The sequence below is a fragment of the Podarcis cretensis genome (assembly GCF_951804945.1).
Source record: "Podarcis cretensis genome assembly, chromosome: 14".
In the NCBI taxonomy this organism is placed as follows: Eukaryota; Metazoa; Chordata; class Lepidosauria; order Squamata; family Lacertidae; genus Podarcis; species Podarcis cretensis.
The window spans coordinates 44,025,170-44,038,873 of NC_137183.1; the positions used below are offsets into that span (position 1 = coordinate 44,025,170).

Genomic DNA, 13,704 nt, shown 5'->3' on the forward strand with positions numbered 1-13,704 from the left:
CCCCAATTACAACAATGGTTTTTGGGGCTACAGTTTGTAACCTTTCCTTATGACAACATTTTCAAAGTATTTTGCACCGGAATTTTGTGAACTAAGTAAATTGCGCACACATGCATGTGCACAAACATATTTTAATAAATTGCGCTAATAATGTATGTTACTGTAAAATGCAGATTATACTATTTACTCCAGGGCTTTGTCTGATGTAGGAATGTATTGTCCTCCAGATGTAGGTGGACTACATCTCCCATCACGTCCGACCACTGCCTATGTTGGCTTGAGCTGATGGGAGCCAGAGTTTGCTGCTTGTGAGCAAGGCCAGGAAGTTACAAAGTTTAACACCAGCTCAGTCAGCTTTGCCACAGGGGTGTAATAATAATAATAATAATAATAATTTATTATTTATACCCCGCCCATCTGGCTGAGTTTCCCCAGCCACTCTGGGTGGCTCCCAATCAAGTGTTAAAAACAGTACAGCATTACATATTAAAAACTTCCCTGAACAGGGCTGCCTTAAGATGTCTTCTGAATGTCAGGTAGTTGTTTATCTCTTTGACATCTGATGGGAGGGCATTCCACAGGGCAGGCGCCACTACCGAGAAGGCCCTCTGTCTGGTTCCCTGTAGCCTCACTTCTTGCAATGAGGGAACCGCCAGAAGTCCCTCAGCACTGGATCTCAGTGTCCGGGCTGAACGATGGGGGTGGAGACGCTCCTTCAGGTATACAGGTGTAAGAAGGCAACATTTTCCATTCTGCCCTGCACTGTAGGCAGCACTGTTTCCTTTCTGCCACTGTTCATCTTCCACCAAAAGCTGGCTAATCGTCTTGCTGTCCCCTTTGGGAAAATTGCACAAGGAGTCATAGGAGGCAACCTCTAGAGGTCATGGGGGCTTCGCCTCCACAATAAAATGTTTGAGGGGGCCGGGCCCCCACAAAGTTGATGGTGTGTGTGCACTGTTTCATGTGATCAATTGTGCAGGGTGGAGCTTACCTAGCCCCCCCCCACAATGTTTTATTCAAGTTGGCACCCCGTAAGGAATTCATAAATAACGTTAGTTACGTTGTCATTGTGCTGTTTCTCCCCACTCATTCCAGCCCAAACACAATGCCAATTTGGCAGTGGGGGACCATAATCAATTACACATCATTTGTGGACTGAAAGCAGCAGCAACAGTGAATACTGATCATATACGCTGGGTTGGTTTCTGTTCAGCACCTGGGAGAATAAGCAAGCATCAGCAATTTCTGCTCTGGTGTCCATTTTCGTCGAAATCCTCCAACACCCCTACTCTAGCATTACAGTAACTGCACACAAAGGCTTTTTGGCTCTGCAAAGGAAGGAAGGAAGCAAACAGACAGTGGCAGGCTTGAGCACCTGGGAGTGGTTACTGTCAGATGATGGAGAACAAGAGGGAGCAGATTTGAGTTTCCTTCCCTCTGGCTCCAGTTTTGCCTGCAATGCTTATTGAATGGGGTGGTATGGAGGAAAAGAGGGCAATAAGATTAGACAGTGTGCATTTTTTACTTTCTCCCCCTCTCTCGCTCATCTTTTTTTTATAAATCCCACAACTGTCACTGAAGTGTACATAACAGCAGAAGGATTCTTTTCTATCACTATATTTGGGAGACTTTATTTAGGGAGCTTTTCCTCCACACCCTGTCTTGCAGTGAAGGATGAATTGCAGCCGCAATAAATTACCTCCTTGCAGAAGCAGGCAAAGCAGAGGAATGGCTTGCCGGCTTGTTTCTGGCACTGGGGCCTTTGCAGAGATATGCAGGTGGAGTGAGTGAGTGAGTGAGTGAGGTTTGCCTTAGCCACTGCCTGATCACAGTATGTGTGTGTGCACACTTCAAAAATGCTGGACTCCTTGTGACCCTGAAAGGAAGCTCTCTAGCCTGGGAGAACAGGGAAGATGGACCAGGGGAACATTCCTGAATGAAGAAGCAGGGGCATTTTTAACCCTGGCCCCACCTCTGTTTTGGAGCAAAGGCTGGATGTGGATGTTGGAGGACCATACCAAAATCATTGGCTGGAAAGTCATCTCAGACACATTAACCTACAGTGGTGCCTCGCAAGACGAAATTAATTCGTTCCGTGAGTTTTTTCGTCTTGCGATTTTTTCATCTTGCGGAGCACAGATTCCCCGGGTATTAACGGCTTTAAGAAAAAGGAAGCAAACTCGCAAGACGTTTTCGTCTGGCGAAGCAAGCCCATAGGGAAATTCATCTTGCAAAGCACCTCGAAAAACGGAAAACCCTTTCATCTAGCGAGTTTTTCGTCTTGCGAGGCATTCGTCTTGCGGGGCACCACTGTATTTCCAGTCTCTGCCAGCTCTGCAAGTGCTCAATCGTAGGTTTATTCTTTCCCATTTTTGCAGTCTTTTTTTTTAAGGCACACATGTGCGCGCGTGCACACAGATGGATGCAGTGGTTCAGGGTTGCGGGGGAATGAAAACCTATTACTATTTTCTGCAGCAAGGTCCCTGTCTCCAGTTTTCTAGAGCTGCCCAGTCATCAAGAAAAGGAAAGTTTGCAGCCACTGTATGCTCCAAAGCATTTAAGAACACTGACAACACAGGGTGCTTCAGTATCAAGAGAACAAGGTGCTTATACGTTTGTTGCGTATAAGGGAACTTCATAGAAAACACAATTTATGTCACTCCAAAAGATTATATTGGAGCAAGTAAAATCATTTGCCTGCATATGTGAGCAGAAAATAATAGATCTAGCTGAAAGGCAACACACGGAGATCTACATCAAGCATTGCAATGCATCCCTAATTCTTATTATTTTATAATCTTAGAAGGGGCATGGCTGTGACTATCATGAAGGGACCCCACACATCTGAATTTGCCACTACACTGGAAAATAGGGACACTTGGAGGGTCTGCATCTTGGCTCCCTGTACCTGCTGTAGTTGCAAGATCCATACATGGAGTGTGGGCTGGACTTTAATGTTCCTTCCAACTCTAAGATTCTATGGTTCTGTGATTTCCATGACAAACAGCGAACCACTTTTCAAACTGAGATGACTTTGAAAACATTTTTTAAAAAAGTGTACTAGATGGGCTTCTTCTACTCAAAGAAAATAAAAATAGGAAAATCTCATTGGGGAACACAAGTCTTTGGTGTGCGCCTAAAGAAATTCATTGGCTCCTGAACTCTGTCTTCAGATCTCTCCTGCAATGTTGTGGCTATAACAATGTGATAACCAGCCCTAGGGACACAATGGGATTAAAATCTAGATGAAGTTGAACCAAAGACGGAAGAAATTGAAGTTCAAGGTTTCTTCCAGAATTCAACTTAATTTAATTGTAGTTTTGAAGTTTGCACCAGGGGCACCTCCAGATCCCCTGGTGTAATAACAGAAGAAACCTAATTAAGAGACGCTAATGAGAGACACTATTAAAAAATCCTGCTTGCTTTGATGAATTTCCTTGCTAGGCTTGTGCTGCAAATAAACAATAGGTTCAGATAGTTTTCGGCCTTAAAGTGTAAATTATCACCATACTATCAACTGATCTTGGCAGCCAATTAAATCAAATAAATGTTGTCTCAATGCATTAGGAAGAAATATGAATTAATCCAACAACAGAATCCATTAAAGTGCAAGATTTTTCAGGATATAAATGGAAGTAATTAAGGCCATGGTTCTTTTCATATTGTGGATGGCTTTCCAGTTATCGTCACCGAATGGAGAAAGGGGATTTGCCTCCATTGCTAGAATAGCTGCTGCAAACCTATGCAAATATGCTCAGAAGTACATGTCATTAAGTTCAGTGCTCTTTATTGCCAAAACCTCGGTGGAACATAGTCCTCCAAGATCAGCAGGCAGACAACACATTCTGATTACTCTGATTATGACTATGTACTTGTTTATGCTAATTCACTTCATTGGGTTCTAGAGATAAGCAGAGAATGGGCAGGGTAATCTACTGCTTGTATTATTATTATTATTACATCATCATCATCATCTAGCATTTTATTTATTTGCTGATTTCATTATTTTAATATAACCCACATGGAGAGTTTTCACTGACAGGTGACATGGAAATTGCCCAAAAAAATATCCCCTGGTATTTGACATTCTAAGTACATTTGATCAAGTTGGTTGCAGCAACTCGTAGGGTTCTATTTGTATCATCTATGGCATCATAAGAAGAAGACCCAAAGCCCATCTTGTTCAGCATCCCATTTTCGCAGTGGCCAACCAGATGTCTATAGGAAGCCTTCAGGCAAGACCTGAACACAACACTTTCCCCCAGGAGTTCCAGCTTGGCACCAAAATTTGCGGGGGAATTTTGTGGGTGCTCAGGAACCCAGGGCCCCAGGGGGTTGGCGCTTATGCTTTCCTCTCTTGTGGTTTCCAGCAATTGGTATTTAGAAGCATACTGCCTCCAACAGAGGAAGGAGCATGCAACCACTGTGGCTAGTAGACATTAATAGCTTTCTCCATGTATTTGTCTAACCCTTTTCTTTCTTTTTCTTTTTCTAATTTTATTTTATTTCCATGCTTATTACATACAAAAAAAAGGGGAACAATACCGAAAAGGGGGTACAACTTAAGAGGGGAGGGAAAAGGAAAGAAAATGAAATAAAAATTATGACAAAAATTTATGATTACAATTTCATGTTACAATAAACGTAAAAAATCTCAACTTTTATACACAACTTCCCATTTATTCCTTAATTCTTTTTACATAAATTTACTGCCATATCAAAATACTATTTTTATGTTACTATTTTCACAGTTTATAAATGTTTATATTTATATAAGCAATTAATTACTTTTGGCTCCTTTGTACATTTTGGCTAATTTCCGTGGAGTTAAATACCGCCAGTGTTGTCTAACCCTTTTCTAAAGCCATACAAGTTGCTCACCATCATTGCCTCTTGTGGGAGCTAATTCCATAGATTCCGGATGAACTGTTTGAAGAAGCACTTGCTTTTAGTACCTGGGAACCCCCCTCCCCTGCCATACACACACCAGTACCGTACTTTTAAGTCACATCCACGTGAGAGCCCAAGATGTCTGGGGCACCCTTCTGTCCCCTTCTCCCCACCTCTCCCCCCCCCACCTATGGCCTACTTTCTTTCTCACTCCCTTGCATCTCCACTGCAGACAAAGGGGATGGATGAATTTTCTCCACCAACAAGGATGAGCTGTTAGCAGCACAAGACGCATGCAAGCCCTGGAGTAACCAGCCAGGTCCCGAGGGCGGCAGCCAACGAGCCCAGATGGCTGGCTTCAGTTAATTGGTGCTTTATTTTTAAATTTGCAGTCAACATCACACTACTCCATCCCTTAATTGCACAGTCTAAAATAAACAAAGGGCTTTAAGTTTTGCCTTCCCTCTCTTGCTCCACCTAGCCTTCTCTTTCCCTTGCGCTCCATTTCATAGTAAGGCTTCAGATGTCTGACATGCATTCATTTAGATGATAGAAGTGGGGAGTGTTGAAGGAAGGGGAGATGTCTTAAATGCCTGATATATAGCTTCTTGGCTTGTGGTCAACCATTCCATCAGCCGTTTCCAGGAAGAGCACCCCATCTGGAGCACCAGGAGCCAAGAGAACAATTTGGTTGGTATCTTGGGGCCAGCTTTAAACCAGTTCAAACTAATTCACCACATAGTGTCTGGGTCGTATTACTTCTGCTAGGATGCTGTTGCTTTCTTTCCAGGTGGGAGGTATTATGAATCATCCCGGGATTGGAAGGTAAAATTTATTAGTCATCTTTGCTCCCTCAAGAAGACCAGTGGAGGAGAATTTGCCTCCCACTGTGGCACCAGCTGCATAGCTAGATCCAGACTCACACACACCACCAGCCAAGAAAGCACACTTTTCAGAGTCCAAAACAAGAAATGATCTCACCAGGAAGGGATGAAAGATGGATCTTCACAGTAAACACTTACCCATATCTAGTCATCTACTTCCTTACACAGCCTTCCAGCCATCTCAGGAGTGTTAGAAGGAGCTTCACAGTGTCCCTGTTAAGGAGAAGTCTGGCAGAATGGGGCCATGGACAGGACCCAGGGTACCCATTAATTTGTATGGCAGCCTGAGATGTAAGAAGGCAGTTATTTCTATTGACCTGTATTCATCACAACCAGGCCTGTTTCAGTTCGGCTGCACTTCTGGACTTCATTACAGTCCCAATGAAATTATTTGAGTGCCTCACCATGAGCAGCATCCCACACTTAAGGAGGTTTGGGGAATAAGGATTTCAGGATATCTGGTGTCCAGAGAAAGGCTTTGGGTGTTCTGGGAAATTACATTTACCAGGTTCCTTCATACCAGGGAAGATGCTAATGCAGTGTTGAAGATGCCATGGAGGGAAGCTGATCAGATCAGATTATAATCTAAACCAAAAAAGAGGTACAGTGGTACTTCCAGTTAAGTACTTAATTCGTTCCGGAGGTCCATACTTAACCTGAAACTGTTCTTAACCTGAAGCACCACTTTAGCTAATGGGGCCTCCTGCTGCTGCCGCGCCGCCAGAGCATGATTTCTGTTCTCATCCTGAAGCAAAGTTCTTAACCTGAAGCACTATTTCTGGGTTAGTGAAGTCTGTAACCTGAAGCGTATGTAACCTGAAGTGTATGTAACCCAAGGTACCACTGTACATGGATTAATGACTCTCTAAAACTGCTAGCGCATTTGCAAAGCTAAGCAGGTCCAGTATGGTTTTGAATCGGATTGGGGACTGTATGATGAAATCCTTGCTTTGCAGGGGGGTTGGAGCAGTTGAACCTTGGGGTCCCTTCCAACTCTACAATTCTGCAAACTTCAACAACATTTCTGTGTGGAACACTTCTGAGAAATCCTGCTGTCAGCATGATTCTGGCTTTCTTCAAATTTTTTTCAGATGTTTTGCCCGAGGAGCAGCCTCTAGAGTCCATTGAAAATCCGTTCTCTTGTGAATTTCAGGTGACAACTGTAATGAACTGCAGAACCCCCCCTGAGAACTTCCTTCATTTTTACCAAAACTTGTCAGGCTTCCCTTTGAAATTCCTTGGGTGCATCTACAGTGGAAGAGCCGCTAGATTCCCTTTCAATGTTGCTTTATGACAGACAAAAGAAAATCCTTCTTCACAAAGCACAGTTAAGCTATGGTATTTGCACCCACAAGAGGGAGTGATGGGCACCAATTGAAAATTAGACAAATTTATGAATGATAAAACTTTCAGCAGCTACTAACCACAATGGCAATGTTCTACCTCCACTGTCATAGGCACTACGCCTTTGAATATCAATTGTGTTGGGTTGCAAGTGTGAAGAGTTCTGTTGCATTCAGATGCTTCTTGTAGAAGAAGAAGAAGAAGAGTTTGGTTTTGATATCCTGCTTTATCACTACCCAAAGGAGTCTCAAAGCAGCTAACATTCTCCTTTCCATTCCTCTCTCACAACAAACACTCTGTGAGGTGAGGCTGAGAGACTTCAGAGAAGTGTGACTGGCCCAAGGTCACCCAGCAGCTGCATGTGGAGGAGCGGAGATGCGAACCCGGTTCCCCAGATTACGAGTCTACCGCTCTTAACTACTACACCAAACCAGCTCTCATAGGCATCTCGCTGGCCACTGTGAAAACAGGATGCTGGATTATATGGGCCTTTGGCCTGACCCAGCAGGGCTCTTCTAGTGTTCTGAATACCAGTCATTGGGTTCATTAAGCAAAAGAGAGCTGTTGCCTTCATGTCCTGCTAAGAGCTTCTCAGAAGCATCTGGCTGGCCCCTGCTGGAACAAAGGATGCTGGCTGGAGTTGGCAGGCAAAAATATAATACATCTTTCTTGGTTGCTTTCAGTAATACAGTGGTACCTCTGGATATGAACGCTTCTGGTTGCACATGCGTCAGGTTACGAGCTGTGCTAACCTGGAAGTAGTTGCTCCCGGTTGCGAACTTTGCCCTGGGATTCGAGCAGAAATCATGCACCAGGAGGCACTCTTTCGCTAATGGTGCCTCATTTTAAGAACAGTTTCAGGATAAGAACAGATCTCTGGAACGAATTAAGTTTGTAAACAGAGGTACCACTGTATATGCATTATTATATACAATTCCACCTGATATGCACATGTTGTCCACACTGATTAATTGGAGAACTGCATTGCAAAATTCAGAGAAGTGCAAATTTCAGAGTATGGCTGTGTTTCATAGAATCATAGAAAAGGGATACAGGTGGCACTGTGGTCTAAACCACTGAGCCTCTTGGGCTTGCTGATTGGAAGGTCAGCAGTTCGAATCCCCGTGACGGGGTGAGCTCCCATTGCTTTGTCCCAGCTCCTGTCAACCTAGCAGTTCGAAAGCACGCCAGTAAAAGCAGATAAATAGGTACTGCTGCAGTGGAAAGGTAAACAACATTTCCTTGCTTGCTCTGGCTTCCAGCACAGTGTCCCGTTGTTCCAGAAGCAGTTTAGTCATGCTGGCCACATGACCCGGAAAGCTGTCTGTGAACAAATGCCAGCTCCCTCAGCCTGAAGCGAGATGAGCGCTGCAACCCCATAGTCGCCTTTGACTGGACTTAACCATCCAGGGGTCCTTTACCTTTTTTACCTTTACCTTTACCTTTACCTTTACCTTTACCTTTACCAGAGAATGGTAGAGTTGGAAGGAACCAGGAGAGTCATCTAGACCGACCCCCTGCAATGCAGAAAACCTTTGCCCGACATGGGACTCAAAGCCACAACCCTGAGATTAAGGATCTCGTACTCTACTTACTGAGCTATCCTGGCTCATGAAATGTTTTGGGAAGTGTGGATCTGGTAGATTCGCCTTCAGATGCCGACTGAATCAAATTTCTCCCCCATCCCTTCTCTGCTCGTAGCTTCCCTGCCTGCAGAACCCCTGAACAAGGTCTCCTAATAAGCATAATCCCATGGCTGGAAGAGCTTTCAAATTTGCTTGTTTCCCAACAATATGTTTGTTCTACTGTTTTACTGGAATGGGGCGTTTGGAAACAGAACATGCTCCACCAAGGCAGCAACCAGCAGCTAATAGACAATCCTGCCCCATTTCACTCCCTCACTCCCCAATTTTATTGCAATTGGCTCTCGAGAAAAGATAAGAACATTGACATCCATACCAGCAAGCATCAAACTTTGGGGACACGCACGTTGCCCATTAGATGGTTCCAGAGCATTGTTCTTCCTCGGAAGCCACAGTTGGCTGCAAATGTACAAGCTTCCCCAGACGATTTCAGCTCATTTGACAATCCAGATTATAAAATTGGCAGCAAACCAGAGACAGGCTGGTGGTGTGTGTGTGGGGGGGGGGAGAGAGAGTTGACTGTGCATAATTAAGGCCTTCGCTTCTTCCTTTCCAATTCCCCTTTTTTTCGCTGAGGGGACGACACTTGTACAAAAGACACACAAAGATGCAGGCCTCGGATGTGCAGGAGTTCATTTAAGAAAATACACCTTTCAACATATAATTCCCTTCCATTCTTCTTTCTCCTCCCTCCCTCCCTCCCTCCCTCCCTCCCTTCTCTGTCTTGTTCAGGCTCATTATCTCTTGCTTTCCCTTGTATGGTTTCCTCTGAATCTGAGCTCACAATGACTCATTTGGGGAGCAGGGTGGAGGGGGTGCGGAGACTAAACTACCATGCTAGACTCTGTCCCCAGGGCAGCTTGACAATACTGCCTATTATCTGGCATCTTGAAAGGCTGACTTAAAGGCATGAGTTCGTCAAACACACTTCCTTTCATCCTTTCACCTCCAGGGATGCAAAGCAGAGAGGGGCACAGACAGCAGCATCGCTTGCCTTTTCTTAAAGCAGCAGCAGAGAATTACTTAGGCCCCATCTGTGCTGCGCATTTAAAGGACGGTGGTGCCACTTTAAGCAGCCATGGCTCCCCCCAGAGAGTCCTGGGAACTGTGCTTTCTTAAGAGGGTTGAGAGATGGTAGGAGGCTCCTTTTCCCTTCACAAAGCTGCAATTCCCAGAGTTCCCTGGGAAGAGGGATTTATTGTTAAACCATTTGGAAATGTGTAGCTCTGTAAGGGGAATTGGGAGGGGGGGTGGCAGTTCTCCTCACAACACACTCTCCAATATTTCTCGGATGGAAGCAGGGGTGTCCTAAGGAAAAGCGGGACATTCCAGGATCAAATCAGAAACCAGGATGGCTTCTGTAAAATTTCAGTCAGTTTATTAATGCTTGGGTCATAGGTCATTCACATGTGAGATAAATAAATACAATACAAAACCCAACAGTATAAAATCCTGAATAAAACTGCATAAAATCACGTTCCTGCATAGAATCATACATAAAATCTGCATCTTTGAAGTACAGCCGTACTTTGGATCCCAAACTCCCAGGAACTCAGACATTTCGGCTCCCCAATGCTACAAACCCAGAAGTGATTGTTCCAGTTTGTGAATGTTCTTTTGGAACCCGAACGTCCGACGGGGCTTCTGTGACTTCTGATTGGCTGTAGGAGCTTCCTGCAGCCAATCAGAAGCCATGATTTGGTTTTCAAACGTTTTGGAAGTCGAACGGACTTTTGGAACGGATTCCATTCGACTTCCAAGGTACAACAGTACTGCATAAGTCGCATGTAGCACATACAGAACTTACATATTGAGAGGGTAAAAATTTAATACAAACGGAAACATTAACTATCGAGAGATATTATGGTTAAATAATATCTCTGTGAATCCGGGACTGTCCCTGGAAAATAGGGACACTTGGAGGGTCTGTGACACCTCTCAGCACTCTTAGCAAATGCCACTTCCCAGGATTCTTTGGAGGGATGATATGACTGCATTGCAGGGGTTGGGCTAGATGGCCCTTGGGGTCCCTTCCAGCTCTACAATCCTATGATTCTATGACTCTTTAAAGTGGCTTGATACATCTTGACATGTGTAGTGTAGGTGGAGGCAGACACAAGCAAGTGGGACAAGCGACAAAATGTTGCAGTATGGAGTGCTCCCTGCTTGGGACTATGGGCACTCTATTCCATTCCCTGCCCCTAAGAGTCTTCCAGGCTGCATTCCAGGGCCACTGAGCAGGCTCAGTACTCATGTGGCTGTTTCAGTGGGTGTCCCCACCCTGTTAAAGATTTCTCTTTTTCTCTTTAAACCTTGTGGGTTCCCCCAAGCCTGCTGACACATCTTCCTCCTACATAGGGGGTGTCATTGTCATAGGGGCACATAGTGCATTTCATTAGGGTGTGCACTCAGGGATAGGTAGGTAGGTAGGTAGGTAGGTAGATACACTGGTGGAGGAACGGGAGTACAGAGGGAGCAGACCACCCCCGGCACCACTATTCCGGTAGGGTGCCATTGCGGCAGCCCCCCAGACATGCACTGTGCACACACACACACCACGCACTGGGTGCCACACCCCCAGATCATGAGCCATGCCCCTGCGGGTGGCGCACCACACCCTCACAGGTGGCACACCACGCCCCCGGGATGTGAACCATGCCCCTGCAGGCAGCGTGTCACGCCCCCGGGGGCACCAACTACGCCCCCGCCTGCTCTCTGCCCCCAGTAGCAGAGCATGCAGCTTCACCACTGGATAGATAGATGATAGATAGATGATAGATAGATAGATAGATAGATAGATAGATAGATAGATAGATGATAGATAGATAGATAGATAGATAGATAGATAGATAGACTTACAGTGGTACCTTGGGTTACAGACGCTTCAGGTTACAAACTTCGCTAACCCAGAAATAGTACCTCGGGTTAAGAACTTTGCTTCAGGATGAGAACAGAAATCACGCGGCGGCAGCAAGAGGCCCCATTAGCTAAAGTGGTACCTCAGGTTAAGAACGGTTTCAGGTTAAGAATGGACCTCCGGAGCGAATTGTTCTTAAGCCGAGGTACCACTGTATTTCAATGAAGGAAGAAGGGAGGGGGAGACAATGACAGGGCAGGCAAATAATGCCAAGCAAGAGGTAAAGATGCAAAAGGCTAACAAAGCAAGAAGCAAAAACAGTTGATCTTTCCTGCAGAGGTAAAGACCCATGTCAAACTGGGCAGAGGCAGGGCAGATCCGGAAGGCCAAGGGTGGCGTGGCTCCCTGTCTGTGTGTCACAAAAGCAGCCCCTCGTCCTCACAGATCTCTCTCTCTCTCTCTCTCTCTCTCTCTCTCTCTCTCTCTCTCTCTCGCTCCAACAGGATTGCCAGCTGGGGTCTGATGCAGACAGAGCCAGGACACAGATGTGGCAGAATCAAAAGGCTGGAATCCCACTCCCACTTCCAGAGAAAGACTCAGCAGAAGCTGTAGATCCCTTCCAGCCTTTTTCTTCTGCCTTCACCTCTGTCTGTTTGCTTCCTTTGAAACATATAGGTGCACCTGGGCAAACCCAGCACACACCCCTGGACCTGCCTATGGTTACTTAAGCAATATGGCTCACAGCCTGGACACCGGAGCAGCTGAGAGGGAGGGGCAGCGCTGTGCAGTGACCTAACAGGTCTCGCTGTCACTTACCTGGAGGAAGATGGGAAGGGACAAGATGGCAAGAATATTGGCACAACAGTTTCATCTGGTTTTGCTCTCTGACACTCTTAGCTGCTTTCTGTTGGACAGTTAAACATTAACATTTCCCAGGGGAAGGAAGGAAGGAAGGAAGGAAGGAAGGAAGGAAGGAAGGAAGGAAAGAAAGAAAGAAAGAAAGAAAGAAAGAAAGAAAGAAAGAAAGAAAGAAAAGAACTCAGACTGACCATAAGAATGTTGGTTGCCTGGGAGCCATGCATTATTCATAGGTTCTAGCATCTTCTGTTTTCTTTAGTTCTTTATGAATCCTGTTTAAATGAAGCTTTTTTAAAAAATAAAAAGAAGAGTGCTGCATTTCATTTGTCTGAGTTTAAACCTTGAATACACCTCTTTCGTTTCCTTTATTGATCGTCGCCAAAATTGCAAATATAAATTACAGCAGCAGCAAATTAAATGTCCTAATGACTGTATTTAAAAAGAGCACAGCACTGTCAATAGCAGATTGGATAAGACACAGAGAGAACTGGACACGACTTCAAAAATTACCTTGTAAATGCAGAAACATTTCCACACCTTGTAGGAAACCAGGAAATTCTCATTTATCCTAGGCCCACAAATTAGAGTCCACTCTATGCATTACCTATTCCAGTTCATGGGATCACTGCCACACATGCATAGCACTATGTTTGCCTTTCCTGGTGTTTGTTTCTCACTGCTAGTGCATTGGTGTCACTTTGGCTAGGATTTCTCCTCCCAACCAATCAAATGTCATGTAGAGAGTGCGTCACCAAGCAGCCAATCAGAGCTGGCTATGCAACATCACTAAGGAATAAAAAAAGCCAACTTGGAGGAAGGGCAAGTGTTTCCTCCTTCAACTTGCCCTTATTCTGCATGGGTACTGGACAATCCTATATTATGCCTTGGCAAGCCGGGGATGGTGGTGGTGGTCAGCTGTCCCATAGCTGAGAAAACAAGGATTACAGTAGTACCTCAGGTTAAGAACTTAATTTGTTCCGGAGGTCAGCTGCCACCCCACGATTTCTGTTCTCATCCTGAAGCAAAGTTCTTAACCCGAGGTACTATTTCTGGGTTAGCGGAGTCTGTAACCTGAAGCGTCTGTAACCTGAAGCGTCTGTAACCCAAGGTACCACTGTACTCCTAAGTCTGTGAGGCATCCTGTGGCACTCTATTGCATTTGAGCAGACTGCAAATACTTCCAGAGGAATTTTTTCATGGAGGGCTGTGAAAAGTGCAAGGAGCCTTT

General features: G+C 45.1%; 1 long non-coding RNA gene across 4 annotated transcripts in view; it reads right to left on the reverse strand.

Moving 5' to 3' along the window:
* LOC307203351 overlaps window positions 1-13,206 on the reverse strand; it is a 39,413-nt gene extending 26,207 nt beyond the window's left edge. For 2 of the 4 annotated variants that reach the window (XR_013833173.1, XR_013833174.1), the window contains exons 1-2: window positions 12,435-13,206; window positions 9,078-9,242 (exon numbers count right to left, since the gene is read on the reverse strand). This is a non-coding gene — a long non-coding RNA (uncharacterized lncRNA). Of the gene's footprint in view, window positions 1-5,907; window positions 6,059-9,077; window positions 9,243-12,434 lie in introns of those variants that run through there. The other 2 variants (XR_013833175.1, XR_013833176.1) reach the window with 2 other exon arrangements.
* Window positions 13,207-13,704: the final 498 nt, after the last annotated feature.